We start from the raw sequence: 16,211 nt of genomic DNA, 5'->3' as shown, positions 1-16,211 counted from the left end.
GTCTGGTTTTTTAAATTATTAATATTATCATCACTTATTAATGTAATAATTATATTTTAATGTAATTAGCTTCTATTTAAATATTATGTATTTTATTTAATTCACTTACAAATATTATTCAGAGAAAGGAAGGCTGTATAAGTTTCATGAGACTGAGAAAAGTATCCGTAATAAAAAGAATTAGTCACTGCTTTAGGGAAACCTAGGGAAGAGCCAATTCTGTTTTCCCTGGGGAAATCCTCAGTGGTAATAAAATCCAAAGGTTTATTGTAAAGGTCTGAAAACTAAGCACAAATTGTATAAATCAAGAAATTTGTTTGTAGGCCACAATTTGCTCATCCAAAAGCAAATTTTTTAATCTATCTAGTATATAAAAAGAGAATTTATATTGGGCACTGGAAAACAAACCAAATTAGCATCTTATCTTTATGGAGCAATTTAGTGCATGGAACAATTAAATATCTCAGTAATACTGGATGTTTTAGGAGAGATGATTACTGACTGAGCAATCACCACAGGCTTCTTGGAAGAGGTGCTGTCTGGGATGGATTTTTAAAGGATGTGGAGGAATTAAAAAAAACAGAGGAAGTCAATTATAGTCACAGAGAAAAGTTTGAAAAAATCCCAAAGGTAGGAGAGTAGGTGACTTATTAGGGACAGGAGGGGTATAGGATTTTCTCTATTGACTGGAGAATAAACTTTCCAAAGAGAAATATTTGAAACCCCCAGGTTGGAAACCCTAAGTGACTAAGATTTTAATTCTGTTGACTTCAGGAATATGAAAGACTAAACCATTCCCTTGACCTCTTTCTCCTGGTGATGATTGCAGCCTCTAAGGCCCAACCCATGTTATGGATCCCAGTTCTAATGAGCTGCTCTGGGCAATATTATGATTGATTGGGTGCTGAGAGACAGGCACTTACCAAACTTGGAAGAAATTTCATTCCCAATACCTAAACAAGTTGCTAAGGACCTAATTAAGTGAGAAAGGTTGTAAATAAGAAAACTTTCTGGGTGATAATGAATTTCATTTAGACTTTAGAAGCCAGTTTCTATTTCTGGCAAGTTAGGTAATTCTAATAGAGATTGAAAAGCTAGCTAGTCAACTTCAGGGCTAAGGATTATGTGGTCCAGTTTGTAGGGTTTGCCTCTCAATCCCATCAACATGAAACATGTTCCTATGAAATACCTTCCTATCCTCTAAGTCTTAATCATCTGTGGAGTGAAATCATTCCAAGCTAGAGTCCTGAAGGTCAAGAGACTGAAATGGTTGCTGAGATGCAAAGAAGTGAAATTCTAGTTAGAAGTTAATGCTGTCTACCATTTTTATTCATCTGACTTCTTATCTGTAGCCAGGATAGGACAGAAATTGTGAAGTCTTTTGGGAAATGAGCATGATACTGGTTCACTCATTTTAATTTAAAGACCCAACATCTATTCCTGCCTTTCTCTATCAATGAATGAAACATATTATAATTAAAAAAATAATAACAAAATTCATTTGGAAAATCAAAGAACAAGAATATCAAAGGAAAAAATCAAAAGTGAAAAAGGAAGGAGTACTAGATGTTAAATTGTACTACATAAGGTAGCAATAATCAAGACTATATGATAATTGATAAGAAATACAAAGGTAGAATAGATTAGACTTGAAATTTATAACCAGCAAATAAAAATAATAACCCTGTATTTTACATGTGGGAAGATTTAAGATGTTGGGGGAAAATACATTGTTTGGTTCAAAAACTGGAAGGGAAATTGGAAATCAGAATGGTGAAAACTGTGCATGAGTCCATTTCTTACACAATTTCTTCAAAAAAATCAAGTCAAAATGGATGCATGCTCTAGATGTAAAGAATAATTTTACAACATTAGACCACAGAAACACATTACTTTCCAGACATATAGATAAGTGAACAATTTATGGATAAAGAACAGTTATGTGCAAAAATGAATAATTGTCATTACATTAAATTAGGATAAAAGATTTTATATAAATGAAACTAATATAGTAAAGATTAGAAGGGAAGCCAAAAATATAAGAAAATTTAATAGTTTCTCAGAGAAATGTCTTATATTTAAAATATATAAAGAATTTTCTCAAATATGTTATAAGAAAATGGGTCATTCCCCAGTTGATTGATAGTCAAAGGATATGAGTAGACAGTTCTCCAATGAATAAATCAAAGCAATTTATAGTCATAAAAATGCTTTGTCTCAATCATTATTGATTATAGAAATACAAATTCAAACATTTTAATTTTGCACCTTCTATGTTGGCTAAAATGATAGAAGGGGAAAAGTGACAAATGCAATATGGAAAAATTGGAAAAATGATTCATCTTTGGTGGCATTGAAAAATGATCCAACCATTTTGGAGAGCAATTTGGAATTTTGCCTAAAGTTATTAAACTACCTAACCCCTTTGACACAGAAATACCAATGCTTGTTTTATTTCCAAAGATGATTCGGGGAGAGGAAAAGAATCTTTTGTGCAAAATCTTTAAGGCAGTTCTCTTTGTATTGACAAAAAAAATACTTGAAATTGAGGGTATGTTCAATGAACAAATGACTAAACAAATTATAGTATATGACTGTGAGGAATATCACTGTGTTGTAAGAAATGATAAGGTAAAATGACTTTAGAAAACCATGGATCTCCGGGTATTTGAATCGCGCTTTCCATCGTTCAGTCAGGCGGAGACGGAGACGCTTCTGGAAGAACCATCGCGATGGCCACCCAAGGAGAACCCCAAGTGCAGTTCAAACTTGGATTAGTTGGTGATGGAGGTAGTGGAAAAACCACATTTGTAAAACGTCATTTGACTGGTGAATTTGAGAAGAAGTATGTAGCCACCTTGGGAGTTGAAGTACACCCCCTCATTTTCCATACTAACAGAGGTCCCATTAAATTCAACGCATGGGATACAGCTGGGCAAGAGAAATTTGGTGGTCCTGAGGGACGGTGATTACATCCAAGCTCAGTGTGCCATTATAATGTCTGATGTAACATCAAGAGTTTTTTACAAGAATGTACCTAACTGGCATAGAGATCTGGTACGAGTATGTGAAAATATCCCTATAGTGTTGTGTGGCAACAAAGTGGATATGAAGGACAGAAAAGTCAAGGCGAAATCAATCGTCTTCCATAGGAAGAGGAATCTCCAGTACTATGACATTTCAGCCAAAAGTAACTACAACTTTGAGAAGCCCTTCTTTTGGCTTGCTAGAAAACTTATTGGAGACCCTAATTTGGAGTTTGTTGCTATGCCTGCTCTTGCACTTCCAGAGGTGGTCATGGACCCAGCACTGGCAGCACAGTATGAGCAGGACTTACAGATTGCTCAGACAACTGCGCTCCCTGATGAAGATGATGACCTGTAAGGGAATGAAGCTAGAGCCCAGCGTCAGAGGTCTAGTTTTATAGGCAACTGTCCTGTGAAGTCAGTGGTGTAGCGTGTTTGTCACTTTATTATATAGCTGAGCAGAACATGTGCTTAATCTTTGGGATGCTGAAGGAAACGAATGGGCTTCGGAGTGAATGTGGCAGTTTAAAAAAATATAATTCATATTTTGGACCTGCGTATTTAGCTGTTTTGGCCCACAATTACGTCCCCTTGAGTTTCAAATATAAGACTGCTGCAGTCCCATCACAATATTCAGTGGTGAATCTTGTTTGTTACTGTCATTCCTTTTTCATTTCGATCATAATAAAGTTGTATTTCAAATAAAAAAAGAAAACCATGGAAAAGCTTGCAAAAATTAATGAAGAGCAAAATGAGCAGAACCAAGAGAATGTTGTATGCAGTAAGAGCTTAATTGTTTTTAAGAACAACTTTGAACAAATAAGTTATTATGTCTATTATAATTGCAAAAAGTAATTGTAAGGACATATGAAAAAAGATGCTATATACATCCATGGAAAGAATTAATAAATAGAAGTAAATAGAAAAAAATTTACTCAATATTTCTTGATTTATACTTATTTGTGTCTAATGATAGTCATCTCTAAGGGAAGAAGAAAACATAAACTTACATAATAATTTTGTTGCATATTTAAATGGAATAGCTAGTTGTGCATAGAAGATTTTACGTTTCATATAAAATCATATTTTATTGTGCTAGATTATGAAAATGCTTGTTTTATTCTAAAAATTAAAATTATTTTAAAAATTTCTCACAGAATTAATCAAGAAAAACAAACACCAAATATCATTAAAATCAGCAGCATTTATTAATAAGTTCATCTTTTGGAGTAGAATTGTTCTAGATAATGATATTTTTAAAAAATATTTTTAATTTAGGACATTTTTAAAATTCTTTTTATCATTCCAAATTCTCTCTCTCTCTCTCTCTCTCTCTCTCTCTCTCTCTCTCTCTCTCTCTCTCTCATTCCCATCCCCACCCCCGATAAAGGTAAGCAAAGTAAGCAATATAATATCACTTATACATGTTAAAGCATGCAAAAAAGATTTATATATTATCCATGTTTCTAAAAAAAAGGAAGAAAAATTTAAAAAGTGGTAATTATACTTCAATAACCACTCACAGTTAATTAGTTGTCTCTCTCAGAGTAGATAGCATCTTTTCATCATGAGTCTTTCAAAATGTCTTGGATTATTGTATTGATTAGAGTAAACAAATCTTTCACAGTTGATCACCATGATAGCACTGCTATTATTGTGCACAATTATTTCCTGGTTTTTCTCAATTCACTTGTATCATTTTATAAATGGACGCTGGGCTCTAGCTTCATTCCCTTACAGGTCATCATCTTCATCAGGGAGCGCAGTTGTCTGAGCAATCTGTAAGTCCTGCTCATACTGTGCTGCCAGTGCTGGGTCCATGACAACCTCTGGAAGTGCAAGAGCAGGCATAGCAACAAACTCCAAATTTATAAATTTTATAAATCATTTTATAAAACCACCTCAGTCATCACTTCCCATAGCATGTTAATACTCTTTTTATATCACATACCACCATATCATATACCACAGCTTGTTAAGTCATTTCCCAGTAGCTGAGCAATCCTTTGATTTTCAATTCTTTTCTACCACAAAAAACCCTGCCATGAATAGTTTTGTATACATAGGTCATTTTCGTTTTTCTTTGATCAGGCCTACTAGTGATAGTGGTAGGTCAAAGGATGTGTACGATTTTATTTGCTTCTGAGACTGCTTCCAAATTGTTCTCCAGAAGGTTGGACCAATTCACTATTCCATCATTAGTGTATCCATTTTCACTATCCCCTCCAACATTTGCCATTTCTGTTAGATGTGAAGTGTAGCTTCAGAGTTCCTTCATTTTGCATTCTTAATCAGTTAGTAAACTAGCACATTCTTATATGATTATAGATAGTTTTGATTTCTTCTAAAAACTGCCTGTTTATATTCTTTGAACATTATCAATTGAACAATGGTTCTTATGTTTACAAATTTGACTCAGTTCTTTCTCAGTATATATTTGATAAATTATGTTTTAATAGGAAAAAACAATCATAAATGTTTTTCTTGTATACAATATTTAATAACATGCAATTTCCCTTAATATCCCTTTTAGTTAGTTCTATTTTACTTTTGTTTTGTCTGAGATCATGATTATTCCCCCACCTCATTTTTAGTTCAATTGAAGCATATTAGATTTTGCTCTAGGTTTTTATTTAAGCGCTCTCTGAGTATATATGTTACAAGGGTCTTTGTTTCAAGGGCATTTGTAAATAAAATTCTCAGTTCTATTCAGTTATCCTACATGCTTTCTGTTTTATGAATAAGTTCATGCTCTCCACATTCACATGTTTGATCATTAACTATTTCCCTTCTCTATTTTATTGTTTCTTCTCTTTTTGTTTTGACCTTCCACAAGTCTATTATTATTATTCCTTTTCTATTTTCACTTAGTTTTCTATTTTCTTATTGTACAAGCTAAATTTCTAAACAAAATTGAGTATGTGTGTATAAATTCATACATATGCACACATGAACATATATGCATATATTTGCATCAATCCTGATAAGAATGAGGTTCAAGTCTTGTCCTTAGCCCCATCCTTATTCCCTTCTCCACATAAAAATTCTTCCTTGTGTACCTCTTTTTTGTGAGCAAGTTTTCCCTATTCCACCATTCCCTTCATCCTTCTGCCAGTGCATCACTCTTTCTCGTTCCTTCATTTACTTTTTTTTTACGTTTTTTGCAAGGCAAATGGGGTTAAGTGGCTTGCCCAGCTAGGTAATTACTAAGTGAGATCGGATTTGAACCCAGGTACTCCTGACTCCAAGGCCAGTGCTTTATCCACTGCGCCACCTAGACACCCCTTCATTCCTTCATTTTCTCTGGCAATCATTCCACAATAATTGACTCAAATCCAGACCCTTTGTCTATGTAAAAATCCTTTTAACAGCCCTAATAATGATAAAAATTCTTAGAAGGAATATCAAGTTTGGTTTTACTGTTTAGCCTTTTATGTTCTCTTGAGACTTGTTTTTAAACATTTTATTTTTTTATTTAGCTCTAGTCATTTCATCAAAAGTGTTGGAAAGTCCTTTCATGTCATTAAATATCTATCTCTCTCCACCCCCCAAAAGATATGTTTTTGCTGAATAGGTTATTCTTAGTTGTAATCCTACCTCTTTTGTCTTCTGGAATATCATAATCCAAGAGCTCCAATCTTTTAATGTGGAAATCATTAAATCTTTTGTGGTCTTGACTGTGGGTTTTGACTGAAACTATCTAACCACAACTCTGTGAGATGGATGTTTTTATTGTGTTACAAGATAGATGTAACTTTCTTATAAACCTAGACCAGCTTTTCTTCTTGTGTACGTCCAGTGCATAGAATGATGGAAATGGAAGGAAATAAGCTTTTATGCAACACCTACTCTATAATACATGTAAAGTAAATATACATATATATATATATATATACATATTTAAAAATTATGTGCCAGGGACTCTTTAGAAATAAAATATTAATCAATCTTCCCAAAATCCTATGAGGAAGATGCTATTATTTCCATTATATAGTTAAAGAAACTGAGGCAAGCATATTTTAAGTGACTTGTTCATGATCACATGATTAGGAAGTACCTGGACCCAATTTTTAATTCAGGACTCACTAATTTCAAGTCAGGAAATAGATAGTTTAAATTTGAAAGGTATAATATTATTATTTCTGTTGTTAAATGAATTGGTAGGAAATAGATAATAATGTGTCTTTGATTCTTTGAAATAATGAAGACTATAATAAACCAAAAGAAGGAAATTGAGCCTCCTTTTATTCTGACAATAAATTCACTTAAGCAAGCATGTTAATACAATATACAATTTTAAAACTAAAGATTTAGAGTGATTTTTCTACCCTGAAAAATTATTTTTTAAATTTTTTTTTAATTTTTGAAGAGAACAATTTTTTGAGGAACAACCTACCAAATTATTCCTTCCTTTTCTCTGATACAACTTCAGTTTAGGAAATTTGTAGTCAATCTCTCATTTTCTTCAAAGCATTTTTGACATCTTTGTTCCTGAGGATATAAATCATTGGGTTCAACATGGGCATTGCAACAGTACAGATTAAAATTTACCCCCTCCAGAAATTAACTTGACATAAGTCAGGAATAAATGAAGAGAATGGAACCATGGTATAGGGTCACAGCAGCCAGATGGGAGCCACATGTGGAGAAGACTTTAAGTCTACCATGAGTAGATCCAATCGTCAAAATGGCAGCAATGATGAAGAGGAAGCCAAGATGAGCACAGTGGGAAGGACAACATTAAAGCCTAGGATGAAATAGAGCACAGCCTGGTAACTGGCCTTCACATCACATGCCAGCTTCACCAGGGAAGGCAAGTCACAAAATAAATAATCAATAACATTACCCTAAAGAAAGTTAGGGTGAATGTTTCACTTGTAATGATGATGGAGCTAATGAAACCTCCAGTATAAGAAGCTGCTACAAGACATGAAGATAATCTTGGGGACATAGCTTGATTGTAAAGCAAAGTTTTGGAGATGGCTATATAACAGTCATATCCATGGCGGCCAACATATAACATTCACTAGAAGCTAACCCACCTGAGAAGAACTGAACTAGACAACCAGCAAACAAAATTCTCCTGTCATCAGACATATATCTCATCATGATTTTAGGGGTATAAACAATGGAAAAACTATATATCCAGAAAGGACAGGTTTCCAATGAAGAAATACATGACTGGGTAGAGTTGAGAGTCTGTACAAATTAGAGTAATCAGAGTGATGTTCCCCACAACAGTTATGCAATACATAAGAAGAAATACCACAAAGAGAACCTACTGCATCACAAGATTAAAACCCACCAGAATGATTGCAGTCACAGTGTGATTAACTTTCTCCATAATTACAAAGAGTATAAGGCTGAAAAAATTGCTGGGGATTAGAACTTTTACAAAAGGGCATATTTTATTTGGGGATAGAATGAGATCCCTGGCAAAGGTCACATTCAGCAAGTTGCATGTATGATTATTTATTGGGGATTTTGACCAGATTATATTTGATGTCTTCAAACTCTGGGGTTCTGTGATTCTTTGGCTCCATCTATATGTGGAAAAGAAAAAAAGCTTGCTTAGAATAATCACAGTCTGTTCCTTGGAAAATGAAATTACAAATTACTTCAGAATTTGAAATTGAAGATGAAGAGGGAAAAGGTGGTTTGCAAACTAAGCAATTTAAGATTAAGTGGAAAATTGAAAATCAATTCAAATTGGTAGAAGTGGATTGGTGAGTGAAGAAAATTGGCAAATTAAGAGAATGATTTGTGCCAGGCTAGAGAAGAAGTGAAGTGTGTCTGTTGAGTTGCTGAGTCTAAAGAAAATGATTTGAACAGGAATGTAAAGTTATGGAGAGGTGACAAATCACTTAATAAACTTTTGCCAAGTTCTTAAGGTTAATATATAACTATCCACAAATTATTTTTTTTAAAACTGAAAGTATCAGAATGTGGGAATGGGAATAATACTGCACAGAAGAGAAAGAGATAGAAAAGACAGAGAAAAATATATTTATGAGATTTTTGCTAAAGAGAATGGGGAAGAAAGTTCAGAGGGGGGAAGAGGCTATTTGTGCTCAAAACAAGAAAGCACAGAGCTGCAGGAGCAAATAGAAAATATCAAGGGTATTTAGGTGTTGAGTTAGTCTCAGAAATGCTGAGATAGTTATCTTTGATCTGAATAAAGCATTAGAAAAGTCCATTTTATCTAAAATATAGCAAAGGATCTCCCAAGACTTATCAGCTTGGATGATGACTAGCTACTTCCAATGATTCAGTAATGAGCACAAATGATACTTCATTATGAAATCTTGCTGAAGGCCCTTAGTTGTTGATTGTAGAGCAAAGGTTTGGAGATGGCTGTATAGATTCATCAGGATGGTCTGTGGTTTCCTCATTCCTTCCTACTAGGAAAAAGTTTAGAGGGGAAAACATTCAATCTGAGAAATGAAGATCTAAGAAATCTCTCCAGCTTATAACATATGTCTAATTCTTGACTCCTCATTTTCTGCTATTCTCCCAAATCCAATCTTTTGCCAAAGTATATAATCTTATAAATTTATAATTTTATAATTTGTAAATTTATAATTTCATAAATGTCTAAATTTTATAAATATATAATTTTAATATCATCTCCTATACACCTTTTTTTTCTCCTTTGACACTGCCACCTTTCACCTGCAGGCACTTATCATCTAATTTTTGGATTATAACAGTATCCTTCCAACTCAAATCCATTTTCCAGTCAACAGTCAAAAAGATTTTCTTAAAGTACAGATCTGACCATGTCACCCTCCCTCAGTAAACTCCACTTACTCCCTACCTCCTGCAGGATGTAAACTAAAACCTTCTTATTGTCACCCAAAGCTTTTCATCACCTAAACCCTTTTATCTCTAGTCTTTTTCGCCTTACTCACTTTTAGATTCTCTGTGATACAGAGACATTGGTCCCCTCTGTGATACAGAGACATCCTATCTCCTGACTTCCTAGCCCCTATACCTATAATGTTCCTTCAGCCTCCATATTTTTTTGTATTCCCAGTGCTAGGTCATTATCTGTCAGATAGTTGATGTTTAATAAATGTTTATTGACCAATTGATTTCTGAGAAAATAATTTGGATGTCCACTTAAAATAAAGGGATGAAAAATTAAAAATTTCTGCTCAGAAATAGAGTATATATACATATATATATATGTATATATATATATATATATATATATATATTGGCAAAGACTGGTTTGCCAAGCATTATTAAAATTCAATTAAAATGACTTCAAATGATAAAGAATTGGGGATGGAAATGAGGCAAATTTAAACACCCACATATTTATCCATGTGTGTATACACACACACACACAAACACACAGACATTTTCCCTGAGATTTGGTGGGAACACAAAACACAAAAAATCAGGCAAAGTATAATGATGGATAGTTTGGGAGTGAAGTTCAGTGGAGAGCAGATCAGTCATGGACCAGACCTTAGAAAACTTGAAGAGAAAGAGACTAATAGTGACAGAGAATTCATTTATGCAGACATTTAATGCATCTTCCTCTTTATCAAAACAGAGAAAGTAGTAAATTTTTAACTTGGCCTAATGATGATTTTATCTTTCAAAAGGTGCAGGAACCAACAAAGGAAAATTCTGTTCTGGATCTCTCACTAAAAAGGAGAAATGATGTTAAGGAAGAAATGATGTGATCCTTGGGAGGAAGAGAAAGCATCTTTCCACAATTTGTGACTTTCCAGAGTTTTTATTTCAAAGTGTTAAGAGGAAAAAAATGTCAGGATTCATGGACTAAAAAAGTATTTCCAAAGAAGTTACCATAAAAGGCAAAAAAATGTGATTAAGAATAAAATTCTGAAGATTCAAAGGAAAAATTTATGAGTCTATCAGTCAGGAGATATGTATTAACTGCCTCCTAAGAGCCAGAAACTATGCTAAGCTCTTGGGATACAAAAAGAGATAAATGATAATCCTTGCCTTCTGGGAAGTCATAATTTAATAGGGGGGACAATAAGCAAATATTGTAAATAAGATCTATGCAGAATAAATGAAATAAGCAAAAAGTAAAAAAAGACTTTCTATAGAAAATGATATATTAATTCAGACTTACAGGAAGCTAGGAAAGACAGTCGGCAGATATGAGAAGGAAGAGCATTCCAGGCATAAGGGTAAGTCAGAAAAAATGAAACTCACATGAATAGATATGTGTAAACATGTATTTATGCATGTCTATTTATATATATTTATGAATACATATTCTCACTAATCAACCTGTATTTTTCAATGAAATGCACAAAAATGGAACCAAGAGTTCAAAGATAATAGAGAGCAAAATGGAATAAGAATGCTAACTAAATTTATATAAAGCTTTAGATTTTACAAAGCATTTTACATGTTTTACCATATTTGATGAACACAATTCCATCATATGGTTCCTTAAAAAAAACATCAGGAATACCAAGGGTAGTGAGGGTACTGAGGGTAGTGAGTGAAATATTGTATTAAAGTCTAAGGGCCTCAGTTTTAAACATATATTGATAAATTGAAAAGCACCTGGGAAGAATGTAACCAGAATATAAGCCCAGCATCTTTATTATATGAGAGTCAGTTAAAGGAATTTAAGATATTTAGCATTGTGGAGAAAAGACTCCATGAGTGCAAGAAATGGACATCATGAAAATCTTCAAGTATTTGAAGGACTATTATGCAAAGTAGAAATCAGATTGTTCTGTTTTCCCCTGAAGGTCCAATCATGAGTAAAGGGTAGCATCTGCAAAGAGGAACATTTCTACTCATGTTCATAAAATAAATCCCAATAGCAGGAGCTGTCCAAACACAGAATAAGTTGACAATAGATAATAGATTGGTTCTCCTTGCAGTTCTTCAAGAAATGGTTAAATTACCACTTTTCAGTTATATCTTTTAGTTCAAATTTATTACTTGAATGAGTATAACTGCATCTTTCTATTGTCCCTTTCTCCTTTCAGTCTGCAATTGTGTGATTTTATTATTTTATTCCTTTTGTAAGAATAGTAACAACATTCCATATATTTTGAAAACCCCACATAATAATCTGAACACCCTCATAATCCTGGGAGATTTCATGCCGACATCAATGCCTGTATTTGTATTATATCTATCAACAGATTTTGTCTCAGATCTAATAAAAGCATACTACTCATTGAAGGGATATTCTTTTACTTAACTTGATTGCCTTAATAAGAAAATGTTAAAAATTTAAATTTTTAATGCCAGGTCTTTTCTTCTCAAGGAATTTAATGCAAAATAAACTTTTTTAAATAAATAGCTCGAATTCAAGAATAGCACCCATATTTGCATAATCTTGGGTTCATATTATTATTTTTGTAGGTTAAATATTCCACTTAACCTTATGAAACTCATTTCTGTACTTGGATTCTTGTTTTATTTATCTTTAAAATGATAGACTCAGGCAAGATTATCTTTATTGGGCTCTTGTTCTAACATTCTATGAGTCTATAATTTTTATTTTTGATGTACTATTACATCATATAATCTGTTAAAAATTCTCAGTGTTACTAATGTACCTCATTTTCAAATAGTCAACAGTTGAAATTTTGCCAAATCTGAATGATTTTTTAAAAATTATTCCAAATTTAAAGGTTTTTTTTTTCCTCTAGTTAAGTCCTGGTCTAATGTCAGATCATGATGCACAGATGTCTCTAAATTCTCAATGAATGTGATAGTAAAACATCAAAGGAATGAAGAAAGGATGGAAGGAACGAAAGAGGGAAGGAAGGATGAAGAAGGAAGGAGGAAGGAAGGAAGGGAGGAAGGAAGGAGGGAGGGAAGGATGGAAGGAAGGAAGGAAGGAAGGAGGGAGGGAAGGATGGAAGGAAGGAAGGAAGGAAGGAAGGAAGGAAGGAAGGAAGGAAGGAAGGAAGGAAGGAAGAAAAAACTAGCATTCTCTTCAACTTGCACAATAGACATTGCACAATAGAGATTTGCACATAACTAATAATAAACATATCTTGAATATTTATTAGAAAGATTTGATCATTTACATCAGGGAATTTCATCATATAGAGAATTCTTACATTCATTTCATATCTAGGAATTGAACCAAAACTCTGTTCAATCTTAGGCAATCACTAGAAAGAGAAAACAGCCATATTTGGATCTGATAATCAATCAGAAATCATTCACCCTTCCCTTGTCTGTAGGAGTCATGAAAATCTATCTTTCAAACATTCAGAAATGCATACGGGTGCTAACTAAGGATCCTCTGTTTTAGCACTAACTCATATGCCGCACGCTCCATCTGTCTATCTAGCTCAATGTTCTTGCTGTCATAATGAATTAAATGGGAAACATTTGCTCCTCTTTGTAGCTCTTACCGGTGTTTTGATGAATCTTGCAGAACTGGAAGGAAGTATAAGACTGACAACAAGGATGAAACTTCCAAGTGGAGAAATAGGTTTAAGTAATTGACTTTGATTTCCAAAGTACAAATTGTTGATTTTCTCTCCTTGAGATAGACCAGGGTGTAGAGAAATGTGTTTGAAAGTATTTCAGAAATACATTAAGCATATATGATGGTGAGATATTCAAAGTTGGCCTTCATCTTTCCTAGATTAATCTCTTACCTACTAGCCAGTTATCCAGTAGCCACTTATAAAAAAATACATTGGGAAGTCTCATGCTCTGGGAATTTTCTTTTATTCATCAAAAATTTCCTCCTCCATTCCTAGAGTCTGATTCCATCATACATCATAGGGTTGGTGAGAATCAATGCACTCCTGTGTTTCCATCTCTCAAGTGATAATTTTATATTTTAACTTTGACTTTCTAAGGTACCAGTGACAGAGTAATTAATGAGTTTAATGGAACTTTAGATACAGAGGCAGGTAAGAGGAGAACATATTTTAAGAAAGAGAAGACCTTATGACATAGCTCAAATATCACCATATGAAGAGATTTGTACTTTTCCAATTTGGATGGGCAAATCCTATTGTAAAGACAAGAAGAAAAAAGATATATTTTATCTTGGTCACTGAAAACAAATATCACAATGAAACCTAAATCTGTGTATACTGCAATCATTATATTTCTGTTCTCATATCCCCATAGTACTATCAGAGTACAATCAGAGGAGTTAGATTCCTAACGCCTCAGAGATCCAGGTCTCTAAAAAAGCAATTATACAAAATGATGGATTATCTAATTCTAAATAGTTCTTGTCATAGGAGACAGTGAAGAATATAGAAAGCTAACCCTTTTAACATAGATGATCAGACCTGGACGTTATCTTAGAAAGAAGAAGATCAATCATGGAAGGAACCTCAGAGAAAATCAGCAATGAAAAAGGGCCTTGGAAGATAGAATGGCAGTGCTGAAAATCGTTACCAGAATAAAGATAGGCAGAGCTATTAATGACCTTTGAATGGAATACCAGATTTTGGAGAACCTTCATAAAATATAAAAACCATAAAGGACCTTGAGACATAGAATACCAAAAGCATAGATCATAAAATACCATAAAATAAATCACAAAATTTTAAGTTAAAAGAAAGTTTTGGGGGGGGCAGCTAGGTGGTGCAATGGATAAAGCACCGGCCCTGGAGCCAGGAGTACCTGGGTTCAGATCTGGTCTCAGACACTTAATAATTACCTAGCTGTGTGGCCTTGGGCAAGCCACTTAACCCTCAGTTGCCTTGCAAAAAAAAGTTTTGAATATTTAATGTCAGAACTGAAATTGATTTCAGAAATCACTGATCAATGTACTCATTCTATCAAGAATGGCAAAATAACAAGTTGGTCGTCTCCTACTCTCTGATCTTATCTTTCTATCAAAACGTCTCAACCTATACTCTTACATGTATTTGCATCCTTATAGATTTTGAAGTACAGAAAATTTAGATGGTGAAAAGTCAGCCCATAGTATCACAGATGCTGATTTGTGTTGAATGTCTAAATAAATCAAATTCATAAGATTCACTCATTCCTTTCCAGCCTAATATTTTATTTCTCTGAAACTAGCATTGGAAATATCAAATGATTATTTATTCCACACATGACTTGATAAATTCCTATACTGTATATAATCTAGATAATCAAAATAAACATCTAACTTCTTGCATTGTTACTCATTCAAAATTTCCCAATTTTTTCAGAATTTTCAATCCTGAATAAAGCAAGGTGTACAATAGATCAGTCCTATCATAGTTGGAAAAAAATAGAAACTGGTAGAATGAAAATAGAGATTGGTGTGGGTGTTAGGAGACTGGAGTTTAATCTACTAAATAGTTGTGCAATCATGGGATTACTTAGTTTATATAGGCTTTCCGTTCCTTCTCTATAAAATGAGGATACAGGCAACTCATTATTAAATCATCAAAAAATATATTGTGACATTTTAAAATACTTATTATCTTTCAGACTTATAAACACTGGAATCTTAGAGATAAAATTGAATCAGTCCTTTGTCTCAAGGAGTTTACATGTGATTGGAGATTATGACATGTTGCCCATATCTATAATCATAATTTATAACTAAGTAATCTAAATTTGTTATGGGAAGGAAAGTAGAAGTAGCCAAAAGGATCAGTAAAGGTGTCTTGCTGAAATGTACCATTAAAATTGGCTTTTTTAAGGAAATAAGAAATTTCAAGACATGGAAGTAAGGAGGTAGATTTTCATGTGTGCAAAATGGTGAATAACACATACTGACTGGATTCCAGAGTAATGGGAAGTAAATAACATATGAGAAGACTAGACTAAGAAGGATTCTGCTAGTGAAAAAGCTCTAAATGACAAACAAGGGTTTTATATGTGAAGTTTGAAGGAACTGGAACACACTTTAATTTTTCAAGCAGGGATATGATAAGATCAGATGTATTTTTTCAAGAAAGGGTAATTTGTGGAGAGTATAGAGAGTTAAGAGCGGCACTCATTGGAATGGTCAAGCCCATAGATTATGAGGAGCTCAACTAGAGTGATAAGTGTGTGGTTAGAAAGCAGGGAATATATATACAGGCGATATTTTAGAGGTAGGTTAGACAAGATTTGTCTAGACTAGATAGATAAGGTAAGTATAGAGTCAAGGCTTCCCCTGAATTCAAGACTTCCCTTGATGACAGTACTTAAGTATAGATGAGAGGTAGATTGGTAAGAAAAATAATAAGCTCCGTTTTATAGGATTGC

At 33.5% G+C, this 16,211-nt stretch overlaps 2 pseudogenes; one reads left to right on the top strand and one right to left on the bottom strand.

Moving 5' to 3' along the window:
- Positions 1 to 2,702: 2,702 nt before the first annotated feature.
- LOC141516780 (GTP-binding nuclear protein Ran-like) lies at positions 2,703 to 3,455 on the top strand (annotated as a pseudogene).
- Positions 3,456 to 7,459: 4,004 nt separating this feature from the next.
- On the bottom strand, positions 7,460 to 8,370 carry LOC141516779 (olfactory receptor 9G19-like; annotated as a pseudogene).
- Between the last annotated feature and the right edge of the window lie 7,841 nt (positions 8,371 to 16,211).

The sequence above is a fragment of the Macrotis lagotis genome, chromosome 3 (assembly GCF_037893015.1).
Source record: "Macrotis lagotis isolate mMagLag1 chromosome 3, bilby.v1.9.chrom.fasta, whole genome shotgun sequence".
Classification (NCBI taxonomy): Eukaryota; Metazoa; Chordata; class Mammalia; order Peramelemorphia; family Peramelidae; genus Macrotis; species Macrotis lagotis.
The sequence above is the reverse complement of the archived record's forward strand: the minus strand, read 5'-3'. Positions and strand labels throughout refer to the sequence as shown.